Below are 13550 nucleotides of genomic sequence, written 5' to 3' on the forward strand. Positions count from 1 at the left end.
CACATATTCTGAATGCCTTCGGCAGAATTCAAATGAGCCATTTTAATCTACAATAATCTAGATTAATTCCAAGATTACAGTGAGATTAATCTAGATAAAAAAAATTATCTATGTTCACCTATAATTTATATATATATATATATATATATATATATATATATATATATATATATATATATATATATATATATATATATATATATGAAAAAATACCTCTACATTTCATTTACAATTTATATTAAAATTATTTAGATAAAAATTTACATTTATAAAAATGATGTAATTGTAAAGGTAATGAAAAAATATGAAAAAATACTTCTACATTTCATTTACAATTATATTAAAATCATTTAGATAAAAATGAACATTTTTAAAAATCTAATACAAGTTAAATTAAAATTAGTTTAGGTAATGTAATTAATTTAATGTAATTAATTTACACTAATGTAAACTATAATTCAATGTTTTCTGACACTCAACTTCAGGCTATTTGCAAGTAAATGAAAATGTTATGAAGCACATTTATATTAAATAACCTAAATGAAAAGCTAAAAAATCTGCATTCATTCAGTCTCATTTCCCAAACCCCACGATCTCTGCTTTACAGTCTATTCGTAAGTGATCTGGAATAAATGAATAGTCCATTATCACATCAATAACAGATTGGTCTCACAAAACAAAGCTGAGATTTCACACTCCTCCAAGTTCCTCCTGCCCGAGGCTGCGGTCTGCGTTTCTCTCTCGTCCCATCATTCCTTCCACAGCACCACAGGACGAACCAGAGCCTCATAAACCCTGTCTACCGCTGACCTCCGACAATTTATGCCCTTTGATTTGAGCTGGACGGAGAAGAGGGCTTGACTCTTTCCTCAGGTCTTAAAGCTCAAACGCTCACCTGACGCGCCTCCATAAACCTGCAGATAAAACTGACAGGATGAAGAAAGACCATCTGCCGCTCCAGCGGGAGCTTCGGGACATCCAAACGAGTTACAATAATTCATGCGCGCAGTATAAGACCGTGCATTACCAGGCTGAACACGAGCATAGGAAACCTGATCGCTCAAAAGAAAAATCAGTTTTGCACGCAAACCATTAAAATAGCAACGGATGTTTGAACGGTTTGCAAAATGGATGTGCATGGTTTGCATGCAAAAGAGATTTCTTTCTTTTTCGTTTAAAAGTAAAGCTGTTTATTTGGTGGTAGTAAGCAGCACTGGTGAAAGTTACTTTTAATATACCTCTATGTATACTTTTATGTCTGTAAATATACAGCAGTTTTCTGTTATTAGCCCGTGAAAAACTTTTTATACAGCATCATGCTGTAAAAGCATTGCATTGTGAGACTGACTTTCCTTCGCGCTCAGTTCAAATTTGATTTGACGTTAACAGACGTTATAGTATCTCAGACAAACTTAACTCATCGCCAGAATTTAATTTAATAGAGAAATCATTTTTGCTATTGAGATAAACCAGGATCTTGAATTTGTGAGGGTCACATAAGCTTTTCTAAGCTTAGGCACTTAAGCTGTAGCTGCATATAGAAGCTGAAAAATCCTTAAAAATAAATAAATGTTTTAAAACTCAGTGTGGTATTTTACTTCATATTATTACCATTGAAAGAATAGGAGTACAGAGTGAAAAACAGTAATTTATGGTATTTCCAGCAAAATAAAGCGAGATAATGCTGTAGAACACACAGTTTAATACTGTAGGAATATGTAATACAACAGTAAGATACTGTATTTGGTGATTACAGTACAAGATTGTAAATCTTATTTCTTATTATCTTATAAAAATGCAGAATGTGGCTGGCAACCCAGCTGCCAGTGTTTTACTGTAAAGTTACAGCAAAAAGGAAACAGTAGGACACTATTTGGAAATTACAGAACTAGACTGTAAATAATATTTACAGTACGTGGTTATATAAAAAAAAAGAGAATTTGGCTGGCAACCAGCTGCCAGTATTTTACTGTAAATTTACAATCAAACGTTTTTCAGTGTGTATATATGTATGTATGTATGTATGTATGTATGTATGTATGTATATATATATACATACATACATACATACATACATATACACACACACACATACAGCTAAAGTCAAAATTATTAGCCCTCAAGTGATTTTTTGCAAATATTTCCCAAATTGTGTTTAACTGAGCAAGAAATTTGACAGTACTTCGGTTATTATTTTTTTTTCTGGAGAAAGTTTTATTTGTTTTAGTTCAGCTAGAATAAAAGCAGTTTCAAATTTTTAAAACCATTTCAAGTTCAATATTATTACCCCGGCGACGTGGTGGCGCAGGAAGGTCGCTGGTTCAAGCCTCGGCTGGGTCAGTTGGCATCTCTGTGTCGAGCTTGCGTGTTCTCCCCGCGTTAGCATGGGTTTCCTCCGGGTGCTCCGGTTTCCCCCACAAGTCCAAAGACATGTGGTACAGGAGAATTGGGATGTTTCCCAGTGATGGGTTGTGGCTGGAAGGGCATCCGCTGTATAAAAAACGTGCTGAATAAGTTGGCGGTTTATTCTGCTGTGGCGACACCAGATTAATAAAGGGACTAGGCCGAAAAGAAAATGAATGAATGAATGTATTATAACCCCCCTTAAGCAATAAATGTTTTTGATTGTCTAAAGAAGAAACCATTGTTTTACAATAACTTGTCTAATTACCCTAACTTGCCTAATTAACCTAGTTAAGCCTTTAAATGTCCCTTTAAGATGAATATAGTGTCTTAAAATATCTAATACATTATTTTGTACTTTCATATAAATTTCAGATAAAATACTGTTTATTTATATTTAGTTTTATTTATGAGTTATTAAAACTATTGTGTTAAGAAATGTAGAAGCTCTCTGTTAAACAGAAACTGGGGAAAAATATACCGGGGGCCTAATAATTCTGACTTCAGCTGTATATACATACACCAGTTCTGTCTTGTTCTCAAATCTGATTGGCTATTAGATGTGCGATATTCCACTGATATCAGCATTGCTTCAGTCTCTTCACCCTTATGCATTACTCCGCCCACATCGAGTGCCAAGCAGAGGACTAAACTCACTACAATTTGACAGATATTGCAGCTGTTGGACAGCAATGTAGTTTTGAGAGTTTTTAGGCAAGTCTGTAATTGTTTATATTGCAATTATGCTGTTTATTTATAAAGATAGCACCTATTTGAAAATATGTTTGCATAATTTTTGGAGATAGGACCTTGAATGGTTTATATCATAGGGTTTTTGAGACTGTCCGTGTATCATATTATTTTTATATACACGATTATGCCGTCGATTATATACTGTTGCATAAATTGACAGAAAATTGAACCTGATGATTCAATACAAGGTGGCACGGTGGCTCAGTGGTTAGCACTGTCGCCTCAGAGCAAGAAGGTCACTAGTTCGAGTCCCAGCTGGGAAAGTTTGCCTTTCTGTGAGGAGTTTGTGTGTTCACCCTGTGTTGGCATGGGTTTCCTCCGGGTTTCCCCCACAGTCTAAACACATGCGCTATAGGTAAATTGAATAAGCTAAATTGGTCGTAGTGTGTGTGGGGGAATGTAAGTGTGTATGGGTGTTTCCCAGTACTGGGATGCAGCTGGAAGTGCATCCGCCGTGTAAAACATATGCTAGATAAGTTGGTGGTTCATTCCACTGTGGCGACCCCTGATGAATAAAGGAACTAAGCTGAAGGAAAATAAATGATTCAATACAATTTAATCTCATCTATTTATCTGTTAAAGCTACGACTGTTAAAATTTCTCATCCATGAATGCTTTAAAATCTTTAAAAGCTTAAAAGTCACAAATCAAATGCTAAATGTTCCATCTATTTTGGAAAAAAAAAACGGAGCAGTTTTAACTGAAAATGGGAATTTAATGCGTTTTTTTTGTTTCTAATTATTATGTAAACTAGCAGCTTTCCGTATTTTGTAATACATGTTTTTATTTATTATTTTCTCCACTTATTTATGCATTCAAATTACATAATAGGACCCCAATCTTTCTTCGAACAACTTTAAACTTTGAGAAGTTTGATAAAAAGTGACTTTAAATGAAGATGTTTAATGGTTTGCAGTGATATATTGTCTGGGTTGGTGTATATTACATTACAATAACCTTGTAATAAACTGCCAGCACAGTTTCTGTTATTTTACAGACTTATTCCTCTTTATATATTATTTCTCATACATTATATTATTTCAAACTACTAAAATGTCAATAAAAGTCACTTTGTTAAACTGTAGAGTTGAATTTTTAACATCAAAAATCAGCAAAGAAGACATCAACATCCCATAATGCAATTCCCAACCATAAATAAATGGAAAACAAAATACGTAAACAGTTAATTAACAGATAATAGTACACATTTGATGCATTTAATTATTCTCCAGAGAAATATCACTATATAGTTTGAAACGGCCCTCATTTTTATAGCCTGTCAGGCAAACATTACCTCTCATTAACAAGCCGCAGGGTTTAGGGAATCACTCAGTCACACATGATGGAGCAGGACGATTTGCACACTAATGTTTAACACAGGGATGTAAGGAATGCGCAAGCACGGGCTGTAATAATGACTTCCTACAGCAAGAGCCACACATTAAATAGTAATGGTATGTTTATGCACCTGAACCTCAAAAACCATAATGTCTGGAGACTTTCCCTTACACATACACTCACACACACAGCAGCTGCTTCCCACGAGAGCCACGAATCATTTCTGTGTTTCATAAGAGAACACACTGGAGTCACACACACACATATATATACACACACACATACACACACACACACACACACGCACACACACGCACACACACACACACACACACACACACACACACACACACACACACATATATATATATATATATATATATATATATATATATATATATATATATATACACACAGATACTTTACACAGATACACTTATACACAGAGTCTTTCCATGCAGTTGATATCAAAGAAAAAAAAAGCACAGCAGTCTCAAAAAAAAAGAAGTTTCATCAGTCTGTCCAGCCTGATCTCACGACAAAACGTAAGTATTTTACGTTTTGTCAGTTTAGTGGCTAATTTGTATGAATTCGTACGAGTTTAGTCGTACGAAATAGTACGATTTTAAAAAGGAGGCGTGGCACCTAACCCCACCCCTAAACCCAACCGTCATTGGGGGATGAGCAAATCGTACGAAAATGTACAAATTAGATTGTACAAATTAATTTGAATTAGCCACTACATCAAAAATTTACGAATTGCCGTGAGATTGTGTTGGTCTGTCAGAGTCCCTCACATCAATACCTTTCTTTCTTTCAGGGCAAAAAATAAATGACGATCAAACATTTTTATCATGATTTCAAGACTCCCATTAAAATATCATTAGCTATGTCTCCATTCAAAGATTTATTTATCTGTCAATTTATATTTATCTGCAAAACTGTTATTTTCAGCCTGATCCCACGAGAAAATGTAAGTATGTTACGTTTTGTCAGTTTAGTGGCTATTTCGTACAAATTCGTAAATTGTACGATTTTAAGGAGGAGGCGTGGCACCTAACCCCACCCCTAAACCCAACCGTCATTGGGGGATGAGCAAATCGTACAAAATTGTACAAATTAGATTATATGAATTCATATGAATTAGCCACTAAATCAAAAAGTTACGAATTGCCGTGAGATAGTGTTGGAATATTCAACGCCATCTCATGGTAATTTGAAACTTTTTAATTTGGTGGATAATTTGTATGAATTTGAATGAATTTTAGTGTGATTTTCTAATCCTCCAATGACGGTGGGGTTTGGTGCCACGCCTCCTTTTAAAATTCTTACATTTTCGCACAACTGAACTGTACGAAATTTGTACGAATTAGCCAGTACAGAACTTTTTCTTCGCTGCTGCATGGAGGTCGCCCTAGCGAGCAGTGTCTTCCAGTAGGATGCTTATAACTTCTATTTACAGCGTTTACAACTGGTAAATCTTGATCCCAAAATGGTTGTCAACAGGGATGTCCAGATCTCTATGGATGTATTATAAAGTTAATAACAACAACATCGCCATAGCAAACTGTGAGCTATGTAAATTTGGGATTGCCTGCTGGGTATTTTAAGTAGAGGCGCTATTTGTTTTTTATATTAGATTTTTTCATTTATTTACTGTTGCACTAAAAGTGAAGAATTTATCTTATTTATTTCTTGATTGTTTAAGCTACCTCGCAGAAGCTTTGTTAACAGACTTGTTAAAAGTCAAAATAAGGTGAATTAAATAAAATATATTTTTATATATTTCTTAGGAATGACAACTGTGAGGGGGGTGAATTTTTTTATAACTCATCCGTTTCGTTTTATTGAGTTATATTAAGTCTGCATAATTAAGGGCGTGGCCACTTGAGTGACAGCTAGGTCTCGCTGCTCGCTGTCTCCTCACCTTAGCTGATTACGGCTAATTAGTCGCTGAACTCGGCATATACATCGCATTTTTGTGTTGGTTAATTTATCTTTACACAGTCAGTCGCCTTTTGGGATTATTTCCTACAATTATCAGATGATATGGGATGCTGTGTGCATTTAATTGTGCTCACAAACCATTCACGTGGCCTCCGTTTCCCTGGTGAGTGAAATTATATACTTATATACCATCTCTATAAATTTATTTGTTTTATTCAAGATCATTTATCATTTATAATGTTCTTTAGAGCTGTAATGTCCTCCAGAATCTGACAGATTGATTAGCTGTAGGCTCTAGAACAGTCATATGAAGCTTTGTCATACAGTGTTATGCCTAGATTTCATCAATAGTCTTGCATTTACTAACACAGACTATATTTGAAGTGTTTGGACGTATTTTGCGATTTCCTCCTGTTGAAAAACATCATAAGAACAATGCTTAGTGTCTCAATGTATAACAACAGTGTTTTTGAGAGTCTAAACCCTTTATTGATATAGTGTACAGCCAAGCACATGTGGTCAGAACACAATCGAGTCGCAGGTAATTAAGTATTAAGCGTTCTCCCAAAGTAAGCTCTGTCTAAACCAGGTCCAAGCAAAATGATATTAGGTGTCTGTAGCTCCGCTTACTCTCCGCCTCTTTGCCCTTGTTTGGTATCCCGCCGTGGGTGCGAACAAAATGGCGACGGTTGGCCGCGCCTTCTTGTAGCTTCATTTGCGCTCTTCAGAAACCTATGGGTGAGGTCACGGATACTATGTCCATATATTTTACAGTCTATGATGAAAACATGGCTACTGCTGTCTTTTTTATCTCTAATATACGAGTTGTGCCACAGAAGATGAAACGTAACCCAGCAGGCACCGGACGTCCACATAACGTCAGATTGATGTTGTACCCTAACGTTGTGGAGATGTTGCATTTAGTTTAGAAATGAAAATCAGGTTGACGTCAGAACCCAACATCAGCAGGGTGGTTAATGTCTGATGTCCGACCAAAAATCAACCAAACATCAATGTCTAATGATGTTTCAGCTTGACGTTGTATGGACGTGACCACCATGACGTCTATCAGACGTTGGATTTTGTTTACCATACATACAGGAATATATGTCAATATTTGATGTCAATGTGACGTTGGTTTAAGATGTTGACTTGACGTTGTATTTGGTCACTTTCCCTTTGTTCAATCCACTTAAATTTCGAACTCAATCAGTTTGTGTTGGGAGAACATCAAGGAATTGATGTCTATATTTCGCCAAGAATGTTGTCAAGAAATCAAAATCTGCATTTAAAAGTCAGACTATTCATCTTTCTGAATAATATCTGAGACCCAGTCGCCATCAAAAAGCAGCACACCTATAAAAACCACAAAAGAAAACCATCAGAGCAGTAGAAAATCCCAAAAACTACTCAATAGTAGAGTAAACGGAAAGACTGGGTAGGAAAGAAAGACAAAAGCACGGCATTTTCCAACTCAAATCATGTACAAGTAAACCAACATCCCCTATTCACTCATTTTAAAGCTTATAATATAACTGTAGTTTACATGTGTGAGTGTTAAATTTAATTAAAGGAGTGAGAAAGTCAGTCATTGAGACAAAGAAATTTATGAAATACAAAAAACATCTCTCAATATCCAGAGCAGTGGAAGAGAGAGAAAAAAACAGCAATAGAAATAGCTTTTGGTTTGGCCTCAGACTGAATGGAAATGATTAAAAGAAAGAACGACTGCATTAGTCATTACATTTCTCAACCCAAAACCAACTGATGTAGACTTTTCATTCATTTTTCAGACACTACGCTTTTAATGTAGACTAACGTGAGTCTCATGCTCCAGAGGAGTTATGAGAAACAACTGAGATCAAATAGATACTTCAAATAACCAATAACTAAACTTAGAGAATCCAAATCTCCTTTGAGACAAAGTTGATAAAAAAAAAGCATAATTAAAACAATTATAAACATCTTGTGAGCAATGGAGAAACTTTTAAGGGGTAAAAATTCAGAGCAAAACCTATTTTAAAGAAACGCAGTATTAAAGGTCTTGCAACTGAATGAATGGAAAGTTGAAAGAAAATGGTCACAGTTTATTTTAGATTACAATTATCACTATTAATAAACCGTTAACTATTAATTTGCCTAAAACTCTTAATTTGCTGATTATTAATAGCTAGTAATAATGCAACGGTAGTAGTTTGGTTTAGGTATTAAAATAGGAATGTAGAACAAGATCATGCAGAATATGTATGTAATATTAATAATATGTAATATTGTAACCTAAACTAAAAAAAATATAAAAAATATTTTATTTACAAAAAAATATATATAAATATTAGCCCCCCAAAATAATAATACAATTAACAAAATTAAAAAACAAAAAAAAACAAAAAACAAAGCACTGCATAAGTAATCACAACTGAGGCACATCTTATTCCCTCATGGCAAATAATAATAATAAAATTAGTTAATCACTGCACAAATAATTAAAACTATAAAAAACTGATTCCTCAAAAAAAAAAAAAAAAAAAAAAAAAAAAAAAACACAAAACTAAACTGAATCTCAGCTTTAAAATAACAACAAACAAAAACAGACACCCATAAATGTATTAAATAAATAAATAAATAATAAAGTAAAAAAAGACTACCTATTTAATTACAACTGAGGCAAAATGATTCCTGCAATTTTTTTTTTTTTTAAATAAATACAACCCAGGAAAACAAAAAACTAAAACAAAAACAAAACAACCTCAGCTCTAGAACAAAAATTCCTGGAAAAAAAACTACAAAAAAAAACGTAATAAATAAATATACAGCAAAATTAAAAAACACTACAGAAGTAAACACAACTGAGGCAAACCTGATTCATTAACAGAAAAGTTACAACAGAATAAAAGTTAAAGCTACAACAGAAATCCTTGAAAAAAGTTAATAAATAAAACACTCAAAAATGTAATAAAACAAATAAATAAAAGTTAATAAAATAAATAAAGCTCTGCATAAATAGTAATAAAAAAACTAAATCTCTAAAACAGACATCCATAACAAATTAAATAAAACTTTCCATTTTTTTTTTATAAATTAACAAGATAAAACACAGTAATTAAACAAACAAACAAACAAATAAATAAATAAATAAATAAAAAGCACTACATAAATAATTACTCGGGGGAAAAACTGATTCCTCAAAAAACAAAAAAAAAAAACAACAACAACAACAAACAAAACATTTATTATGAAATAAATCACTCAATGTAATAAACAAATAAAATAAAATTACAAAAAATAAATAAAAAATAATAATAAATCAAATAAATAAAATAAATAAATAAATAAATAAATAAATAAATAAATAAATAAATAAATAAATAAATAAATAAATAAATCACTTCAACTCAGGAAAAACTGATTCCTTAAAAAAAAGTTTAAGTTAAAGTAAAAAAAAACACTACATAAGTAATTACAACTGAGGCAAAACTGATTTCTCCAAAAAAACAAAAAAAAAACAAAAAACAAAACACTGAACCTCAACTCTAGAACTAAAATCCTTGAAATAAACACACCCAAAATTTTATTTAAAAAAAATATATAAATAAATAAATAAAAAACACTATATAATTAATTAAAAGTGAGGCAAAATTCCTCAAAAAAAAATAATTGAAAAAGTAAATAAATAAATCGCTCAAAAATGTAATAAATAAAAAAATAAAAAATAAATAAAAATAAATAAATTAATTAATTAATTAATAAAAAGTAAATAAATAAAACAAAGCACTGTATAAATGCATAAAAACTAAATCTCCAAAACAAAAACCCTTGAAAATCTAATAAAACTTCGATAAAATGTAACAAATAAATTAACAAGATAAAACACAATTAATTAATTAAATAAACAAATAAATAAATAAAGCATTGCATAAATAATTACTCAGGAAAAAACTGATTCCTCAAAAAACAACAACTCAATCTCAGCTTTAGAACAAAAAAATCCTTAAAAACAAAATCTCAAATGATACTTGAGATCGAAACTGCACATCGAAACAAACATCTCCAAAACAATGACTGAGAAACAGAGTGAAACATCAGAGTGAACGGCAACGCAAACTTAAAAAAGCTCACCGAAAACAACCATGAAGTTGCACATAATGAAGTGCACAAAGACACAGAGTTAAACTCTCCATCACAGATACCTGTAGCAATGAATGGATCTTCCAGGCGGCTCCCTGCAGCCGTGCAAATCAGGTGCAGACGACCAGAATAAAAAAGATGAGCATCAGCCCAGCGTTACGGTGAAGACGTCCAGCTTTCTAGACCTCCATCTGTCTGTCTCCTCGATCTGAGAGCGTCTGTGATTTATTCCACACAGCCTTCAGCTCGCCGTGTGTGTGTGTGTGTGAGGATGAAAGCCCTACACCTCTTTAATATGAGAGACTTCAGTCAGAGCTCTGTGAATTACAAGGACTGCCCTTAAATAGCCTTTCCACGAACTCACACACGTTTTTTTCCCTCTCTCTCTCTCTGGTTCTTCCCTCCTACTGCTGCTTTGAGGTGTTGAGATGCCTACACAGTCGGCATATATTAACCGTACGCTGCTCTCCCTGGAGCCAGAACATACGCCTATACGTACAAGTTCAAGTGTGCGATGAGATTCTGCTGAGACCAAAAGCAAACGGAATATTTAATGATAATCCAAGTGTGCTGTGGAGATATGCACAGAAACATAAAGAGGATGGACTGAAAGCTCAAAACTATAACGAAAGCGCAACATCACCGCATTCGAGAGGAAAGACGTTAATCTAAGCACACAAGGTTGATTTTTAAAGAAATTATTGCTTTTTTTTCCCCAATCCAGGCTCATTCTATAAAAACTTACTCCTAAATACATTTCTAGAGACCACCAAATACGTCACAGGAGCTACATTTTTGCTATTTTTCTTCACGAATCCAACAGAGGCCACTGTGTACACTTTTTGAGATCTTAAATTTCTCTTGTCAGTACCATTCGTGCCTGCTGTTCTCGGGTAACTCCACCAGAGGCCACTGTGTACACTTGAGATCTTAAATTTCTCTTGTCAGTACCATTCGTGCCTGCTGTTCTCGGGTAACTCCATCAGAGGCCACTGTGTACACTTTTGAGATCTTAAATTTCTATTGTGAGTACCATTCATGCCTGCTGTTCTCAGGTAACTCCACTAGAGGCCACTGTCGACTGACTGACTGACTGACTGACTGACTGACTGACTGATCAACTGACCCACCCTCCTCCTTCCCTAAACCCAACCGATAGTGTTTTCAAAACAAGCAATCCAAAAAAAGAACAGCCCATGGCTGATTTTTACCATGCTTTCAGATGTTCTTCTCGCGTAAATCTACCAGAGGCCTCTGTGTATGTTTTTTTTTAGATCTCAAATTTCTATCGCGAGTGCCTTTCTGGCTTGCCGTTCTCGCGTAAATCTGCTAGATGCCGCTGTGTGCGTTTTTTCAGATCTTAAATTTCTCTCACAAGTGCTTTTCATGCCTTTTGACCTCACGTAAATGCACCAGAGGCCGCGGTCGACTGACCCACCCTCCTCCTTCCCTAAACCCAACCCATAGTGTTTTCAGAGCACCGACTGACCCGATCACTTAACGCAACCAACAGTTTTAAAAGCAATCCAGAAAAAGAAAAGCCCTCGCCTGATTTTAACCATGTTTTCAGATGTTTTTCTCGCATAAATCCACCAGAGGCCGTTGTGTGTGCTTTTTGAGATCTCAAATTTATCGCGCGAGTGCCATTTGCACCTGCTCTTCTTGCATAAATGCACCAGAGGCCGCTGTGTACGCTTTGAGATCTCAAACTTATCTCGATAGCGCCACTCGCACCTGCTCTTCTTGTGTAAATCCACCAGAGGCTGCTGCGTGTGCTTTTACAGATCTCAAATTTCTCTAGCGAGTGCCATTCGCACCTGCTGTTCTTGTGTAAATCCACCAGAGGCCGCTGTGTACACTTTTTGAGATCTCAAATTTCTCTCGCGAGTGCCATTCGCACCTGCTCTTCTTGCTGCGTGTGCTTTTACAGATCTCAAATTTCTCTAGCGAGTGCCATTTGCGTCTGCTGTTTACACATAAATCCACCAGAGGTCACTGTGTACGCTTTTTGAGACCTCAAATTTCTCTCGCAAGTGCCATTCGCACCTGCTCTTTTTGTGTAAATCCACCAGAGGTTGCCGTGTACACTTTTTGAGATCTCAAATTTCCTTTAATAGTGCCATTCGCACTGGCTCTTCTTGTGTAAATCCACCAGAGGATGCGGTGTACGCTTTTTGAGATCTCAAATTTCCTTTGGTAGTGCCATTCGCACCTGCTCTTCTTGTGTAAATCCACCAGAGGATACTGTGTACGCTTTTTGAGATCTCAAATTTCCTTTGGTAGTGCCATTCGCACCTGCTCTTCTTGTGTAAATCCACCAGAGGATGCTGTGTACGCTTTTTGAGATCTCAAATTTCTCACCCCATTCATGCCTGCTCTTCTAAAATCCACCAGAGGCCGCTGTCTACTGACTGACCCACCCTCCTCCTTCCCTAAACCTAACCAATAGTGTTTTTAAAAGCACAGATTGACCAGCGCCCACCAGCTTCTCTAAACCCAACCAACAGTTTAAAAAAACAATTCAGAAAGAGAAAAGCCACGGGGCTTCCTGATTTTAATGTCCCTTTCAATTTAAGCTGTATAGAAATGTCTTGAAAAATATCTAGTCAAATATTATTTACTGTCATCATGGCAAAGATAAAATAAATCAGTTATTAGAGATGAGTTATTAAAACTATTATTATCCGTTAAACAGAAATTGGGGGAAAAATAAACAGAGGGGCTAATAATTCTGACTTCAACTGTATATAATTCACAATATACACATTAAACTACCAAAAGATGCCATTAAGCGGCTCTTGTACCCTATAGTATGTATAATACAAGTTTAGATTAACTTTAAAATAAGGCAAATAAAGGATCATTGTTGTGATATCATTGGGAAACCACAATCACATGCTGCTTAGGGCGTTTGTTTAAGTGTACGTGTACTATGTATGTGTATTACATCTTTTTAAATACACACACACATTGTTACTATGTAC

At 34.8% G+C, this 13550-nt stretch overlaps 1 protein-coding gene across 9 annotated transcripts in view; it reads right to left on the reverse strand.

Moving 5' to 3' along the window:
• Window positions 1-10885, reverse strand: part of tnca (tenascin Ca) — a 133295-nt gene extending 122410 nt beyond the window's left edge. For 4 of the 9 annotated variants that reach the window (XM_056457283.1, XM_056457282.1, XM_056457284.1 and 1 more), the window contains exon 1: window positions 10629-10885. The gene's annotated coding sequence lies outside the window, so the exon portion shown is untranslated. The remainder of the gene's footprint in view (window positions 1-10628) is intronic. The other 5 variants (XM_056457285.1, XM_056457287.1, XM_056457286.1 and 2 more) reach the window with 2 other exon arrangements.
• Window positions 10886-13550: the final 2665 nt, after the last annotated feature.

This window comes from Danio aesculapii, chromosome 5 (assembly GCF_903798145.1).
Source record: "Danio aesculapii chromosome 5, fDanAes4.1, whole genome shotgun sequence".
Lineage (NCBI taxonomy): Eukaryota > Metazoa > Chordata > Actinopteri > Cypriniformes > Danionidae > Danio > Danio aesculapii.